The following is a 16,023-nucleotide window of genomic DNA, read 5'->3' as shown; positions in this document are numbered from 1 at the left end:
TGGTGGCTGAAATGGTTTAAAATAGATTGATTCAAAATGAACCAGCTCCTTTGCGTGTGTGGAAAGGAAAATCTATTCCAGATGGTTGGTTCAGCAGCCTGATGGCTACGCATATGAGAAAGGATCAAAATCATTTCTCGTGCGCGCAGAAGGAAAAGAGTTTGAACTTGGGAGTGACTGAAAGTTAGCTTTCTAAAGGTCTAGTCAGACCTCAGTAAAATCTCACCACCTTGTGTTGTTGTAACATGGTACAGCAGCGTGAGTAGGAAACCACAATACTGTCCACTTGTATCGATATAAACTGAGAGGTATGTGTGTATGTGTGCGCGCCTGTGTGTCATTCACGTGTTTGAGCACATGTGCGTGGATGGCATGATTCCACATACACGTGCTCAAACACGTGAATGCAGCCTGTTTAGTAACCTCCATCTGCAGTATCTAATGACAGCGAAAAAGCAGCATCTGTAGAAATAATGGAAGTGTAATAGGCTGCCTGAGCTTTCAAGTAAGTTTTTTTATATAATGAAATAAAACTGGGAGAGGCCTTTGCTGTGGCATGAGTTATACTGCAACATAAAACTGATTTGTTTGCATCAATCTGATGCCAGGCTCTATTGGAAGCTTGCTACAGTTCTGCCCCTTTAGCCTTACGACAACAACAGAGGTAGATTATAAAGACATTACTAATTGCTGAATACTGTTCTTTGAAATGTTACAGAAGTTATTTTCATTAGATTAAGGATAGGCTCTCATGTGACAAATTCATGTAAACAGTCAGCATTGCTGATAGCAGTTTTGTGGCTGGAAACTGAGCCAAACTGAGAGAAAAGCTAGACGCAAAAGTAGGATTTCTTAAAAATTTGATATTCTGTGTACTGTGCTACAGCTCATATGTGATTTAAAAAAAAAAGGAAATCATATGTTGCTGATCTTATTTGGATGGGGCAACAGTTTCGATGTGCCCAGCTTTTATCTTGCACTTATCACTACATTTCACACTAGCAAACTTTGTGAATGAGAAGTTAAGAATTTGGAAAGAAAGATATAAGGTACTTTCTAGAACACTGCGATTTCGGAGATTAAGTTTGCAAAATAACAAGGATGTGGCACTGAATTTCCAATGGCATATATACTGAATTCAAGTCAGGAAATGTTTTCATGATGTTAAGAAACAGAGGCTAAGGTGAATGAACCTTTTGCTTTATAGCACAGTCTATTTAGGAATGTTATCGTCTTCTAACAAAATCCTAATTCAATTTGAGAACTGCTTTGCAGCTTTAAAATCCTCACTATTATTGGCCTCTTTTGCAGGGAATGAGCATATGGAAGCATAACAATCTGGTAGTCCAAACTAGCAGCCATTTGCAAGACCCATTACTTTACTTAATTGACTCTGAAGTCTATCAGCCAACATTGCTGATCTTTTAAGTAACTGTAGAGTTCAAAGGTCATATAAACACGACTAGAATCACACTGCAGTATCCCATTCCGATGATGTACTCGTCAATTTCATCTTCTGTTCATTTGCAAATAATCTTGTCATTTGCTTTTGAAAATTGTAAATAACTTGAATTAAATAAATGTAGAAAATGATATGGAGGCTAGTAACTTATCAAATTTATAGATTTTAATATGGGCCAATGAAAGATGCAGGAAGATAACAACAACAACAACTTGGATTTATATAGCGCCATCTACGCCGGACGGCGTCTTAGAGCGCTTCACAGTAACTTATCCCGGGGCCGAGCCGGGGGGAGGGGGAGGAAGGTGACCAAAGGCGCGGTCGAAAAGAAAGGTCTTCAGAAGGGACCTGAAAGTAGGAAGAGAGGGAGCGAGGCGAAGGGAGTGAAGAAGGGAATTCCAGAGCCGCGGAGCGTAGTGGCTGAAGGCACGGCCGCCGAGGGTGGAGCGGAGGACTCGGGGGACAAGGAGAAGGCCAGACCCGGAGGATGGCTTCAATGTTGAAATCAGAGAGCAATATTGATTTACAGTGAACTGAGAATACTGTACGAATCTAATTTAAAAAGTGCTTCTGTTCATGTGCAATTGCTTTTAGTGAGCCCGTGTTTCTTCCAACATAGAAGAAACCTAATATGCATTCTAGGAATAAGAATTTGGGAAAACTTGAGTACAACAGGGAATTGTGAACATTAGTGAATTTCACTGATGTATGAAGAGATATTTATAAACCTCCTCACAGTATTTTAACCACAGAGGGTATTATTCTCTAAGTAATGCTTCAGATTATTTGTATCCTTTGGAGGTATATGCCCTTGCTTAAGTCTGTTCTATGCTACTGATCTTCCATTGCTTTCTGACTCTCCAAATAACACTACGCATGCTGTTATAGACACTGAATTGCCACATTTCCAAATGGCACCTCATTCAGTTTCACGACCGTCGGTCTATGCCTGCTCCCTATGTGGATGATTTAGACGTCGTTTCAATGCTGCAACTCTGTATAATCCGAGGAGTAAACCAATTCTGAGAGAATTAATAATTAGATAATTATTTGAGGAGGACAAGTTTGCAGGACTATGGGGAGAGCGCGGGGGAATGGGATTGATTTGGGTAGCTCTCTTCAAAGAGCTGGCACAGACACGATGGGCCGAATGGCCTCTTTCTGTGCTGTATAATTCTATGATTCTATGAACTTGCAGAGAGGTGCGACTAATCCATGACTGAACACCCTTAGACGCGCAGAAACAAAAGTTGTGACTGTTGCCCCAGCAAGTCCTGTTAAATTCTACGAGTCCCCAATTGAAAGTACATCCCGCTCACAATTCCTCCGCACACGGTTATTGTGGAAGAATTAAGGGAGTTATTTATTGTCCTCCGGTCAGTAAATGTACAGTCGTTGGGTGGTCCGAGCTTATAAGGTCGATAAATTTACCAACAAGCAACGAATCATTCCCTACAAGTCACAAAAAATCCTTGCACAGTTTCAACCTTTTGAAAATGGCTCTGCAGGTCTAAGTTTAGTGGCTTCAGTCTGGAGTTTTTCATTAAGCTTAAAATCTGTGGAATGTTTACCCAATCTGAGGTAATGATAACTTAGCTGACTGCAGCAGCATTCCATCTAATATAGCCAGCCACAAAATATTCTTTATGAAGCTGATCAACATCTGTATCGGAAACAGATGTCTGGGTGGGATCTCTCAGCACTCTATGCACACAATCACTGCATGAAGGATGTTAGTGCTGGGGAAGCATATGGACTAAGACAGAATTGTTTTAAGTATACCTTTCAACAGGAAATGCTTTACACTCATCTACTTCTGTGGACAAATATTTATTTCAAAAACAACCTTTGACTGCAGCCTATAAAGTGACAATCGCTTCCCACCCCCCCACCCCCACACATACCCCCAGTGGTTGTTTTCTAATTTTCTTTTTTTTTAAAAAGATAACTATTGTTTTTGTCCTGTTTATATTATTTTAGGACAATTATAGCAAGGGATGAAAGGGAAAGATTAGGAAGAATATTTTTTCTCAGAAAGGACATGGAATGGTCAAGGCAGAATCCGAAGCAGAATTAGCTTTCAAGGAGTAATTTGCAGGAATAATACTAATAATTTTAATAATCCTTACATTTGGTAAGGTTTGTGCGCTTCACCTGGGTTACCTTGGAGAGAGACATTGGGAAGATGTCGAAGTGCCTCAAAGGATATACCGTAAAGTGGAGTGATGTGTCTCGTTTGGGCAAACGTGGTAGCCAACTTGCATACAGCAATGGGGAAAAGGGAGGTAAATGGATAGGTTGCTGTTTCAAAGAGCCAGGATTGACATGATGGGCTGAATGGCCAACTTTTGTTCCATCAATTTGCGGAATTCCATTTCAGAATCAGTTCAAATAGAAGTGATCACAATTAGCTGGAGGCTGTCCGTGCCAGGATCCAGAGGAAAGAACCGACACTTTGATGTTGGCCAGTTCTAGCCTCAAGTCAACCACAAAGTAAAAATAAGCTTGCCTGCACTTCCCGAATGAAATCTCTCTGAAATAAAAAATTATCAGTGGAATAGGTTTTCATAAAACTGTTTCCTGATATTCTCTCCTCTCGTGACATTAATTTTGGTGGACATTGCTCACCTTTGTGTTCCTAGTTTTCATGAGCTCAGACTCTGAATATCATTAAGCTGTTTGATCATGGAGGGACATCAAAACCTGACCTACACACACACACATTTTCCAACAGAAGCCACTGAATAGCAAGGAGTGGGAGACGTGACCACATTTTTCCTTCTACAGGACTGAGGTCAGTTATAACACTCTGACTACCACCCTGGCTTGGATTGGCTGACTCAGCATCAGCCTAGAAAAGGATTTTTAAAAAAATACTAATCTGCTTTTGAAGGCTACAAAGCTTATTTCCATAAAAACATGCAGTTCATGCAATTCAGCTGACGACTTGGAGAAGTAGTTTTATTATAAATTCGTTGTGGCAGAGTTCAGTTACTGCAGTTGCACATTGCTTGTAAACGTGCCTCTTCGATTGTGCCTTCAATCAACTCCCTCCCTTTTCACCTTGCCATCTCCCTCTCTGTAAAGTGCTTTGAGACATTACCTTATGTGAAAGGCACAAAAAGCACAAGTTAATGTTAAAAGTTATGTTTATGGAATGGCTGGTAAAACAGTGTAACGGGTTAGTTCTCCAATATGATGTGCATGAGAGGGGGAGGGAGTGATATATACATGGGTCTGAAGTTCTGGTTTCAAGGAAAGTGAGTTCCTCGCTTCACCTGGGTCACTGCGGAGAGAGGCATTGAATAGGAACAAGGAGGAAGGGAAGGACTGTGAACAGGTAACTCTGAATGGTGCTGGCACACCACCTAGTGACTGTCTGAGGAATGGCATAAGCATTCCCCAGGACAGGTTGGCTCTTCACCATCAATAACTGCGGAAAGCAACCCTTCTGAATTGCACCAGTCAGGTGGTCTCGTTCGATTTATAAACTTTGACTTTTGTCACTCCTGAGATGCTGCAGTGTGTAGGCGTATAGTTCTGAGTCATATAGATGGGATGCATGGAATTCTCAGTCTGGTTTGTATACTATTAAGCACGGTGATGGGATTCCCCATTTGTCAGACAGGTGGTTGACAAAAAAAGACCTTTAACATCCACCTGAAGGACAGGTGGCTTAACATGTATCTGACAGATTACCCTAAACACACCAGTTTGCATCATCAACTAGNTTTTTGTAGAAAAATTGTCAGCACTATCGTGGATTTGCTCAGCGACTGTGTGTTACTTCATGGAGGGTCTTCATACTTTGCAAGTTTTATTACTGGTAAAGAATCGGTGACCATGAGTTGTCAGAAGCTCAGGCATCCCACCCAGGCACTGTTGTTCTCTGAAAACCTCATCACAGACTCCCAAAGCAACCAGTTTAATGAGATTAAATATACCCAAACCCAGATGGTTCCCAAAGATCTTTACATTGAACGTCCGTCGCCTTCAGCCACCTCTATATTTTTTTTAAAAAGCAGGATTTTTGTCTCTTTCAAATAAGTTTGCGTAAAGATTAAAAAAATGTCTGAAATGACTAAGAACATAAAGCCTCTGGTGGACTCTGTGTGTCAGCCTGCTGGCAACTCTGACAGTGTGTTAGTAAACTGGCTGCTCTCTGAGCAGCCACATCGGCATGTAATTAATTTCTGTGAACATGAGATTCTGGCTCCCAGCCACAAACTCCTGATGACACATGGCCTTTAAAACCCCAGTGTCATCAGGAATTTCCGTTGTGCAAAACAGAAATTCTTGACTGTAAACAAAGCAGCTGAGCTGCACATTGGGAAGAGGACAGTGGAAATACAAGTCCACTACCAACGTTTCCAATCGCGAATGCAACCTTCTTTTCACCACACGTTTTTTAAGTTCTCCCCGCAAAAAAATGCTGCTGCCATAATGATTACAGTGGGCTTGAATTTCCTCTGCAAATGTAATCTTTGGCTCGGTCACTCAGTCAGAAGTGCCTGCTTTGCCACTGGGACTTTAAGTGTGAAATCAAACGACAGTTAACCTTTTTTTAGTTACAATATGCATATAGTCATTGCCAGACTCACAGATGGATTGACTTCAAGATTCTCACACTTGTCAACAAATCCCTTCATGCCCTGGCATCTGCCTACCTCTCCGACCTGCTTACTTTTCACGCCACTACCTGCTGCCTCTGCTTGGCTGACTCCAACCTCCTGCTTGTCCTTCGTCTCCTCCGCTCCACCATCATTGGCCTTACTTTTGCCACCACGCCCTGAAACCTTGGATCTCTCTCCCCACTTCCCTCCCAGCTCAGTGTTAAGCGATCTGAGACACTACCCTGCATGAAGGGCGCTATATAAATGCAAGTGGTTGTAGTTTTTGTTGTTAGCTTCAACTGGATTAGTAAAATGGGAAAGGATGTTTGGGATTTTTACAACAGTGCTGGAGCGGAGGCTGTATACAATTAACTGTAATAAGCCTGGGTTGTAACCAGATTCAAACCAGGAGAGATTTCTGCAAGTTTGCAGATGGAGGCAGTATATTTATTACAAAATTGAAATCACTTTATCATAATGAACCATTCCTCCCTGTTAACACTATTAATTCTTGTCGGTACAACTACAACAAACCCAATTGCTTTTCGAAGGTTTTACAGAAATGTGCTCCTGTTTCCACATCACTGCTGCATGTTGCATTATCCAGTTTGTAATGTATGTCGTTTTTGCCCTTTGCCTGTCTTTCTTCACTCCAAAACAAATAAACTCATGTGGTCTCTTATCAAGCTTATTAACAAAGCCAGCAGGAGGGATCCATGGGCTCTTTACAGCCTGGCTTGTACAGTATTGTATAGAACACTCTGAATCTTTGATGCATGTGAAGGAACCAGGAACAACAATTTACATTTATATAGCACCTTACATAGACTGAGTTTGGGAGGCCGAGATGGGAGCGAGAGAGATGGAGGGAGTCGGGCAGAATAGTTCCAGTTTTGTCGATGTAGTTCCAGTTTTGTCGATGTTGAGGTGGAGAATGTTTATGGTCTTGGAGTTGAGGTGGTGGTCTTAAAAAAAGGTAGGGCTGGATGTCACCAAGTGGGAGCATTAAGATAATTAGGAGAGAACAGAGTATGGAGTTCTGGGACACAGCAAACTGCAGAACCAAAACCTCTCTGAAGACAGATACTATATTTTTTTAAATCACTTTTCGAATGTTATAAATATTGGTTTATCACAAAATAATTTTATTGAGAGTGGGGGAGGGAGGAAGGGGAAAATCTTTGCACAAATTAGAAAAACAATCAATAATCTGTTGTCAATTTCAGCACATCTTTAGAGTTCTTATTTACTTCTCCACTTGTTTCACACCCACACAGGCATACATACCTCCTGCCCAAGTATAACAGCACAAGCACATTCCTCAAACTGATGGGGTTCCTGGTAAAACAGTAATTTCCTAACTTGTTACAAGAAATGTATTAACTCATTAGACTCCCACGTCTGCCCCAACTGTCATTGTAAGAGGGCCCCATTAACTCATGCAAACACATTTGTAAGCTTGGCTGGTTAGTGAAGTATGGGAATTTATATGCCTCAGGTTCACGGCCTCTGGAAGACTTATTGATTTGAGATAGTTTGTATTGCATTTGGATCCTTAGAAAACATAACTGGAGGTTACTCGTATACCCAGTGACATTTTTATTCTTCTACAGTGAATAATATCAATGAGGAAAGTTCACTGGTGTCACAACCTCTTCATTCCACATCTGTTTTATTTAAAAGATTCAAAGTGTGCATTCATTGTGAGTAATTATGTGCTTAACTGTCAAATGCAAGGATAAGTAATAAAGCTAACTCTTAGGGGTTTGAATGTTATGCCACTGCGTGTATAATCAAAACTATTTGAAAGAACCTGTGAGCTGGAGAGCAGAGAAATAAAAGTTTAATCGAATCACGTGCCTACATATAGCTACATATGCTCAAATGGAGGGATCGCTGTAACAGGGATTATTGTTTTGTTTTTGTATGACTACTCTTAATGTTCTTTTTATAAAAATTACCCTCTCTCCCAAGTTCTCATGTGTGAACACATTTGATTGATAAAAGTGAATTTAAATTATCTGCTTGAAAAGTGTTTTTAGCTTTTAACCTAGGGTTCACTCAGGTGGACTGAACAAGCTTTTCCACACTTCCTGTATTCCAAAGCATTTGTCTGTTCCAACAACACTTTCTCCATTTCCACACCTTGACCAAAGTTGCTGAAATTTGCATGTGGTGTCTGAGTCGAATCCGAGATAAACACATCGAGACCTAATAGATTGAATGAGTACTGCAGTCCTTCTGTTTAAAATGTACTAACAACAAGAAAAGGAAACAGCAATTTTGTTCATTAACCCTATTTCTTTCACAGGCCAATTTGAACATTCCGATTTTCAGGAACTGTGATCCACTATTAAAATTTAGTAGCCTAAGAACAGGAATTAGCCAATCAATCTATCAATTCGATCATGACGGGAATAAATCTCATTTCCCTGCATTTTCACCATCTATTAATGGATTTTCTCCATCCATTAATTTCCAAGTGTCTGTAGCTTTTTTGCTAGTTTATTCTGCATCTATGGTCTCTGGGACAATGCATTCTTCTTGCACCTGCTCTGATCAAAGGTAAATCAAACAAAACTTCTGAACACGATTGAAATGTTGGGCCAAATGGCTTTTTTGTGTGCTGTAAATTTATATGGTTCTAACATCTCTTTAATCGTACATCCCACTTTACATATCTTTGACCAGTTACCTTCCTCGATCTGACATTTGCACCAGCACTGGAATCATCATACACCACAAAGCATTTGGTTATGTTTGTCTGTACTTATTCCTAATACTTCTCTGTCCCATTCCCAAACATACTCAATCAGCTCTTTTCTGAATACATTCTTTAACATAGCAAAACACATGTTATTTGGTACTCTGCTCCAAGTAAGTACAACTTCCTGGGGAAAAAATATTTGCTTCCAATCTCAAGTCCCACTTGGCTTGCTAATTGGGAATCATCCTGCAGTCCAAACTAAATAAGATGCTCATGTTGTCCATTTTTCTCTTTATCTATATGTGCTATCAAAGGTGCATTCTCTCCTTATCTCTCATGAGAAACTCATGCTAAAGCAGGAAGGAAACTGTGCTTAGTTTAACTAATGAAGTACATTCTACATCACAACTCCTCGCCCACTTCTAAGTGTTAAGTAGCCTGTTCACCCCTACCTTTAAATGACAGCACTGCTCTAACTTCTTGCAAACCCAGTCAGGTGTATTAATCCTGCATGGATCATTGGACAGCAATCATTCCACCCCCAATCACCAACCAAACCCAGGGCTACTGAGGTCAATTACAACACCTCCTGCTTCTGTCCCACCAGCAATCAGCTAAGTCAGCACAGACTGGGGGGTTCTGACCTGAATGACTCAGATTCCCATTGGGGCGGTGTTTGCCTGGTGCTCAGGGGTTACATGGAAGGTGAGCTCCGACATTTTCCTTCTGCAAAAGTAAACATCATCAGGTCAAACTACAAATGTTAATCCCTTAATAAATTGCTCAGAATAATGAATAGCTGGGCGTGATCGCAAGGCAGATCTGATAAATCTATCTGTAATATGCAGGGTTTCCTGTTGAATAAATACTGGTTATTTTTCCAGTGATCCTTCAGGAACGATGCTACGCTGGGAGCTATGCAGTGACTGAGCATTAGCTGGATCCTGCTGGTAAGAAAACCGGCAATGCACCAGAATTAAAACCCTATCTAAAATTGAAACCGTGTATGATATAAACAATAACAGATTTCGAGGCTGTGCTCTAATCCCTGGGTTTTCATGATGTCATCTGAACCTCTTGATTAGATTACTGCCTTATAATCACTCCCAGCCAGCCATTCTCGTGCATGATTTATAAAGGAATGCAGCAAGTTCCCCAAACTGTATCAGACATACAAGCTGTCTATGCACACTGAAGAAGAATTATCAGATAGAAGTGTCAGTTGACAGAATGTAGCATGAGAAGGCAGACTTGCATGTTCTGGTGCTCGAGGAAACCTTCCATTTCTATGGGAAAATTCCATGTTTAACCATTTTCTTTTAAGAAAAAGGGGCTTTGTTTGTCTTTTTCAGTTTTCTCCAGTCCTCACTGGTTTATGCGGAATTACTGTTCCACTCTAATCTCCAGAAACACTCCTAAATGATCATGTTTCACACATCAGCCTGGGTGGGCCATGTGACGTTGACTATGGAGGTGCAAAGGTGGGTTCGGGAGGATATCATAGCTGAGGAAGATCGTGCCATCAGTTGTAGCCAGAAATTCCACCTGATTTTAGCTTTAGGTCCTTGTCTTCAAGCATAATGTTGTGCAGATATTTTAGGGAAAATTCAGTCTTCATTTGGAATATGTTTTTCCACGCTTCTTAAAAAGACCTGCAGAAATTTCTGTGATTTTTTTGTAGCTACTTATTTTTCGCAGTTTAACCTCTTTTCATCTCCCGAAGATGCTGGCAACTCTTACAGGGGTTATCATTCCATGGATGATGATAGCTGTACCAAGTTGCTACTTTTCATTTGCAACCTGAATTTCAGAATTGAATTTAAGCATTTTCCAGAATCCTGCATGAATTTAAGTTTCAGACAATATTCTTAAGGCTAAGCTCAGGTGAAATTCCAGGCCTCAGTGTCCATATAAGTGCACTTTCCAGCAAGTGTCATGGATAGTGATCAGGAACGATAAACCAGGTTGGGGTTTTCTTCTCTCTCCTTCCCGAGCCTGGAATGAAGGGTATGTTTTGGGGAGGAGGATGGGATGGGGCTAATTGAAATCAGCTAACTCAGCACACATCAGGAATTGAATGGCTCAGTTTTATACGAGGGAGTATTAACCCTCATAATCTGGGAAGAGGGCCAAACATTGAATAACTACCTGGCAGCTTGTGCCCTTATTTCAAAACCTCTCCCCTGCACAGAGTACCAGTGTAACAGCAGTCAGATTGAATAACAAGGAAAGGCTCCAGTTTATGAGCACTGAAAATCGTGAGGCTTGAATCTCGTTTGTCTGTGTAAATGAAATAACATAGAAATGCCTCTATCACACACTGGATGTGCAGTACCTGCAGGCAATGCATTCCAATCGCAAGAGCAAAGGTGGGCATCGCATGAGCTAGGACCATGATAATGCATATAAAAAGTAAACCAGTTAGCATTGCACATCTCTGGGATGTAGCAGGTTAATGTTCCACAGATCCATTATAGAAATAATAATAATAAAATACAACACAAATTTTGATTTTATATAGCGCCTTTCATGTTGGGAGGACTTCCCAAGGCTCCTAACAATCCTGGCATTGGTACCCGAGCTGGAAGTGGGAGCCGAGGAGATTGATGGGGGCAAAGATGTGCATCTAAACATCCACTTAGATAAAATGCTGGAGGACGATCATCAACTCATGGACTGTTATCCTAGCCGGAGTTCACTCAGAAAAGAGGTAAAGGGAAGAAAGACATTCAAGCAAAGCCACATGTTTGAGAGAAAAATGTCGTGAAACTTAAATGGGATTATCCATCTCTTTTTTTTAAAAAAATAACTACATCTTACAACAAAATACTTGCTTCCTTTTTTCCCCGAATCTCTGCTCATCAAATTAGCAAGCGACCGCAATGTCAGGGTACAAGCATGGTCTCTTATTATGGAAATAGTAACTTTACAGAACTTTTAGTGGAATTTGCTGTTGCACATTTTTTTCTGATTGTACCCATTAGGTCCATATTGCTACCAGACGTTTTCCATTCACCAGCATGGAACTGGTAAGTCTATTGAAAGCCATACTTCCAAAAACTGTTCGTTTCCCAAGCAATGAACCATGTCAGTTCATACGGCTAACACAGGAGTCTATTTTGCTGCGTAATACATTTGAAATTGTCAAATATATTAATTCTACAGAACACGATGTGTACTGCACAATGAATTCAAATTTGAATTCATTGTGCAGTACACATCGTGTTTTGAGCAACAAAATAACACAATGGGAGAATTCTAAAAAGGGGATGTATCTGTAGCTAAAAGTAACATAACCATTTTTATTGTTTTCTTAATCTAGTCTTTTTTTCTTAGTGATTAAAGATGTTTGTTTCGTAAAATAATTCAAATGAATGCAAAAGGTTGTTAGAACATGGAAATCTTTCCCACACATATCTATTTAGGCTGGGACCATAACAACATTTAAAGGGAATTAAATACCAATTCAATAGGAACAATATAAGAGGATATTGGGAGAGAAAAGGGGATTGAGATTAAAGTAATTACCTCCAGTGGGGGAGGTGGCATCACAAGAGGCTGTGTGGGCTTCTTTGCTGTTATTTCTACATAACTATTTTTAGCTGTTAAACGGTAGGGGCGTCACAGCTCTCAGTTCTCAATGACAATCCGTTTCTCACACAACACATCTGCTTCTTCCAGCATGGTCACCGAATAAGAACACTGTAGCTGGACAAGTTGTGGGAAAGCTTGCTGGGCAGTACTATCAATGGCAAGCTCTGTGGTTTTAGCTGGTTAGATTCCAGCAGTACCCCAACGCGCACTCTGGGGTCCCCAAAGCCTTGGCTCTTGTCAAACTACGTCTAATACTTTCTGGAATTAGGTAAGCAGGATGCATCCCTCCAGGGAGAGAGTGTGCATTCCATTCCAATACACAGCTCTGGAATTTCGATTTGTATCCGGGATGTGTGGAACTCTATTTGGTTTGGATATTCTTAAGCATTTTGATGGGTTTCTGCATATGTCAGACACCTGGCTGACCAAAAAAACAAAACAAAATGACACTAATGCAAAATGACACTAATTTACACATGTTTGTTAACTGTGCTAACAAACAAGCAAAAGAGAATATTTTCTATTATTCCCCCCTCCTCTCCTTTAGGCCCTATCATAACTTGGAGATATTATGTTAAATATTAAAGATGACAAGAGAACAGACCAAGTCCACCAGGTCTACTCAATCTTTCATTTTGTTTGAGTCAGTCTTCAACAAGAACTTTACAAGAGCATTTTTATTCAAAGACCACTTTAAGGGAGTCTGAAATTAGGTTTAGTATAATACGTGTGGCAGATTTGATCTCTGAAACTTAACTGGTTCCTTTCCCCTGCAGCCCATCATGAGCCTACAAGTCATCTGTAATCTATTTCTTCTTTCACTAAGCACTTCCATATATTTTCTCAGCTACATTTGAACTTAAATCAAAACATTTTAACCGTAGAATTTAGATATATATGAACAGCAATTCATGCGTAGAAGTACAGATGTAGTTGTCAAGGTCACCGGACTTGTTCCATTGCCTAAAGTTTTTTAAGTGGAGAGGGCCTTGTGTTTATTGAATGTGGGAAGCTGTGTTTGCTGATTAAATGCTGGTATGTGGTCTCTGTATCTTCATAACTTCTTAGCACGACATCTTTCATCATAATCTTCAAGTAGGAAGATGAGAATGCATGTGGTCACCACATTAATTTTTTTTCAGTCCAAACAGGCTGCATCCTTTCACACTGATTGCGATTTTGTAATACCAGTCATTACTTGGACTTCAAAAAAAATTCTTCCAGTCTTAAACCTTAGAGCACTTAATCCAGTATAAAAAGACTGAACAGTGTTCTGATTAGTGTATGAGAAAGGTGAGTTTAATGAATCAGAGTAACTTTCTGTCTCATTGGAGGAACAATCACGAAGGTTTTTTTTCTCCTGAATTTCCTCCCGTCCCCTCCTGAAGCTGTTATTGTCACTCTTTTTCCTTTTACTGGGGATGTGATTCCACAGGTACCTTCTGGAACTTGACCCATGAGGTTATTACTCATCCGCGATTCTTGACAGCGAATGTTGACAAGCTATTTGACTGTCAGGTCATCATCAATGAGCCTGGTTCTCCCCACACATAAACCTTCAGCAGAGTCACTGGCTAGTGATCAGCATTGCAATCTCTTGCTGATTTTCCCCTGAAGCGTATAGTCCAATTGTCATGCCCCCTTCTCTTGCTCCAGCGGAGATTAACTAACCCCCAGTGTGAGTTTAATGAATCAGTGACCTTAATGAATAATGATTTTTTGTTTTTCCATGCTTTTTGGGCATGTTCATGCTGGAAAAGAGAAGATTGAGAAGTGACATGATTATTGCTGTCTTTAAGTTTCTAAAGGAGCTAGACAATATAGATCATGACAAGTTGTTTCAACATGTCCAGAATAGTAGAACCAGAGGACACGGCCTGTGATTGAAGGGGGTAAATTCAGAATGAATCTACATAAACCTATTTCAGTGAGCGAATAGCGAACCTGTGGAACAGGCTCCTTAGGGAGACGGTTGAAGCAGGAACTGTTGATTCTTTCACACACAGATTAGATAGTTTTCTTTTAGGAAATAACATTGTGGGATATAGTACATAGGTAGTTTTGGATATATGTGCATGCAACCACCAGGAAGGTGGAATGCAAACTAGATGGACTTTGGTCTTTTGCCTAGTATTTCTTATGTTCTTATGTTCAGCGTGTTGGAGGAATGAACTATGAGCAACAATTAGACAAGCTCAGGCTCTTCAGTCTTTAGAGAAGATGACTCAGAGGGAACCTCATAGAGGTGTATAACATTTTAAACGGATTGAAAAAGTAAATATTTAAGAGTGCACCAAGGCAGTAGAACAAGAGGACACAGGTTTAGAGTTGCAAACTCTAAAAGAAATGTTAAGACAGATACCCAGAAGTTTTTTCTTTAACTAGAGGGTATTTAACAATTGGAACAGGTTGCCAGGAAGAGTTGTTGAGGCAAAGACACTGAATTTGTTTGAAAAGTCTAGGGGACTCATTATAAAGTAGCGTGACGGGAGAAGGGGGGGTAGATATTTTGGAAGATGAGATAAAAGCAAATGAGCCTTCTTCATTCAAACTAATCTTGTAATATTGTGAATTCAACACAGACCAGGTTACAAACCCGCTCTATATGATTAAACTACTCAGTGGTAACAATTGCATTTTTTTTTGTTTTTTCATGCTTTCAATAATTTTTTTAAAAGTTGTGAAAATGCTATACTTTTAATGATTTTGGAGAAGCATGAAGCATTACAGGATATTGCGAAAGATTTACTATTTATGAATGTTGGCGCAATCACCGACATGCATTTATAACAGAAATGTAAACTATGAAGCAAATGGTTGCTGTAAATATGCCAAACCCCAAGGTTTATTTCCAGCAGTTGTGTGCAACTGACTGACCACAGAGCACACAATATATTAACAGTGCAAAATGGTTAAATTCAACCAAGCTTCAATGGCAGGAACAAAACTGAGCCCTAGGAAACTACACTGTAAATGCAGACCCACTTGTTATATAAAATATAACTTTATATGAGTATAAAATATGTACTCTTAGCAGATCATTATTGTACTTGACAATTAATAATAAAATACTGAAACGCAATATATATTTTGTTGTTACAACTTCAGGCATCACCTTTAAACATCTGAACACCTGAATCAGTCAGATATTGGTAAGAACCTGGAAAGTCATTTCTTATCGTCTGAAACATATTTTGGGGATATTTCAGGCAGAGTGGAATTTTTTTTAAAACTGGGTAGATTTGGTGAAAATTGAGATTTATTTAGAAACATCAAAACAACTCTGAATCAAAGCATTAATTTTTTTTTAAACAAAAAAACGAGACATCAAACCAAGTTTATTTTTGAGGCCAAGAACGGACAGACAGGTGATGCAATGTGATCACTGCTGTTGCCAAGTTTCCAGGTTAATCGAGCAGTATGGTAGAGGAGATTAGGAGGGGTGGTGGCTCATGTGGATTATAAACATTGGAACAGATTAGTTGGGCCGAACGGCCTATTTTGGTACTTTACAGTCTATAGAATTATATAAACGGATAGCACACCTCTTAGGTGTTTCAGTAAACAATGTGTCATTGCCAGTGTAACACCCCAGCCAAGAGAAATCACTCCCTACAATATTCTTTCTGATACTGGAAGCACGAGCT

The 16,023-nt window shown here is 40.0% G+C and overlaps 1 long non-coding RNA gene across 2 annotated transcripts in view; it reads left to right on the top strand.

The window, feature by feature from the left end:
- Positions 1–16,023, top strand: part of LOC121849698 — a 92,848-nt gene that overhangs the window by 75,505 nt on the left and 1,320 nt on the right. The gene's annotated exons all lie outside the window — the stretch shown is intronic.

This window comes from Callorhinchus milii, unplaced genomic scaffold (genome assembly GCF_018977255.1).
Source record: "Callorhinchus milii isolate IMCB2004 unplaced genomic scaffold, IMCB_Cmil_1.0 Scaffold9, whole genome shotgun sequence".
Taxonomy (NCBI): domain Eukaryota; kingdom Metazoa; phylum Chordata; class Chondrichthyes; order Chimaeriformes; family Callorhinchidae; genus Callorhinchus; species Callorhinchus milii.
The sequence above is the reverse complement of the archived record's forward strand: the minus strand, read 5'-3'. Positions and strand labels throughout refer to the sequence as shown.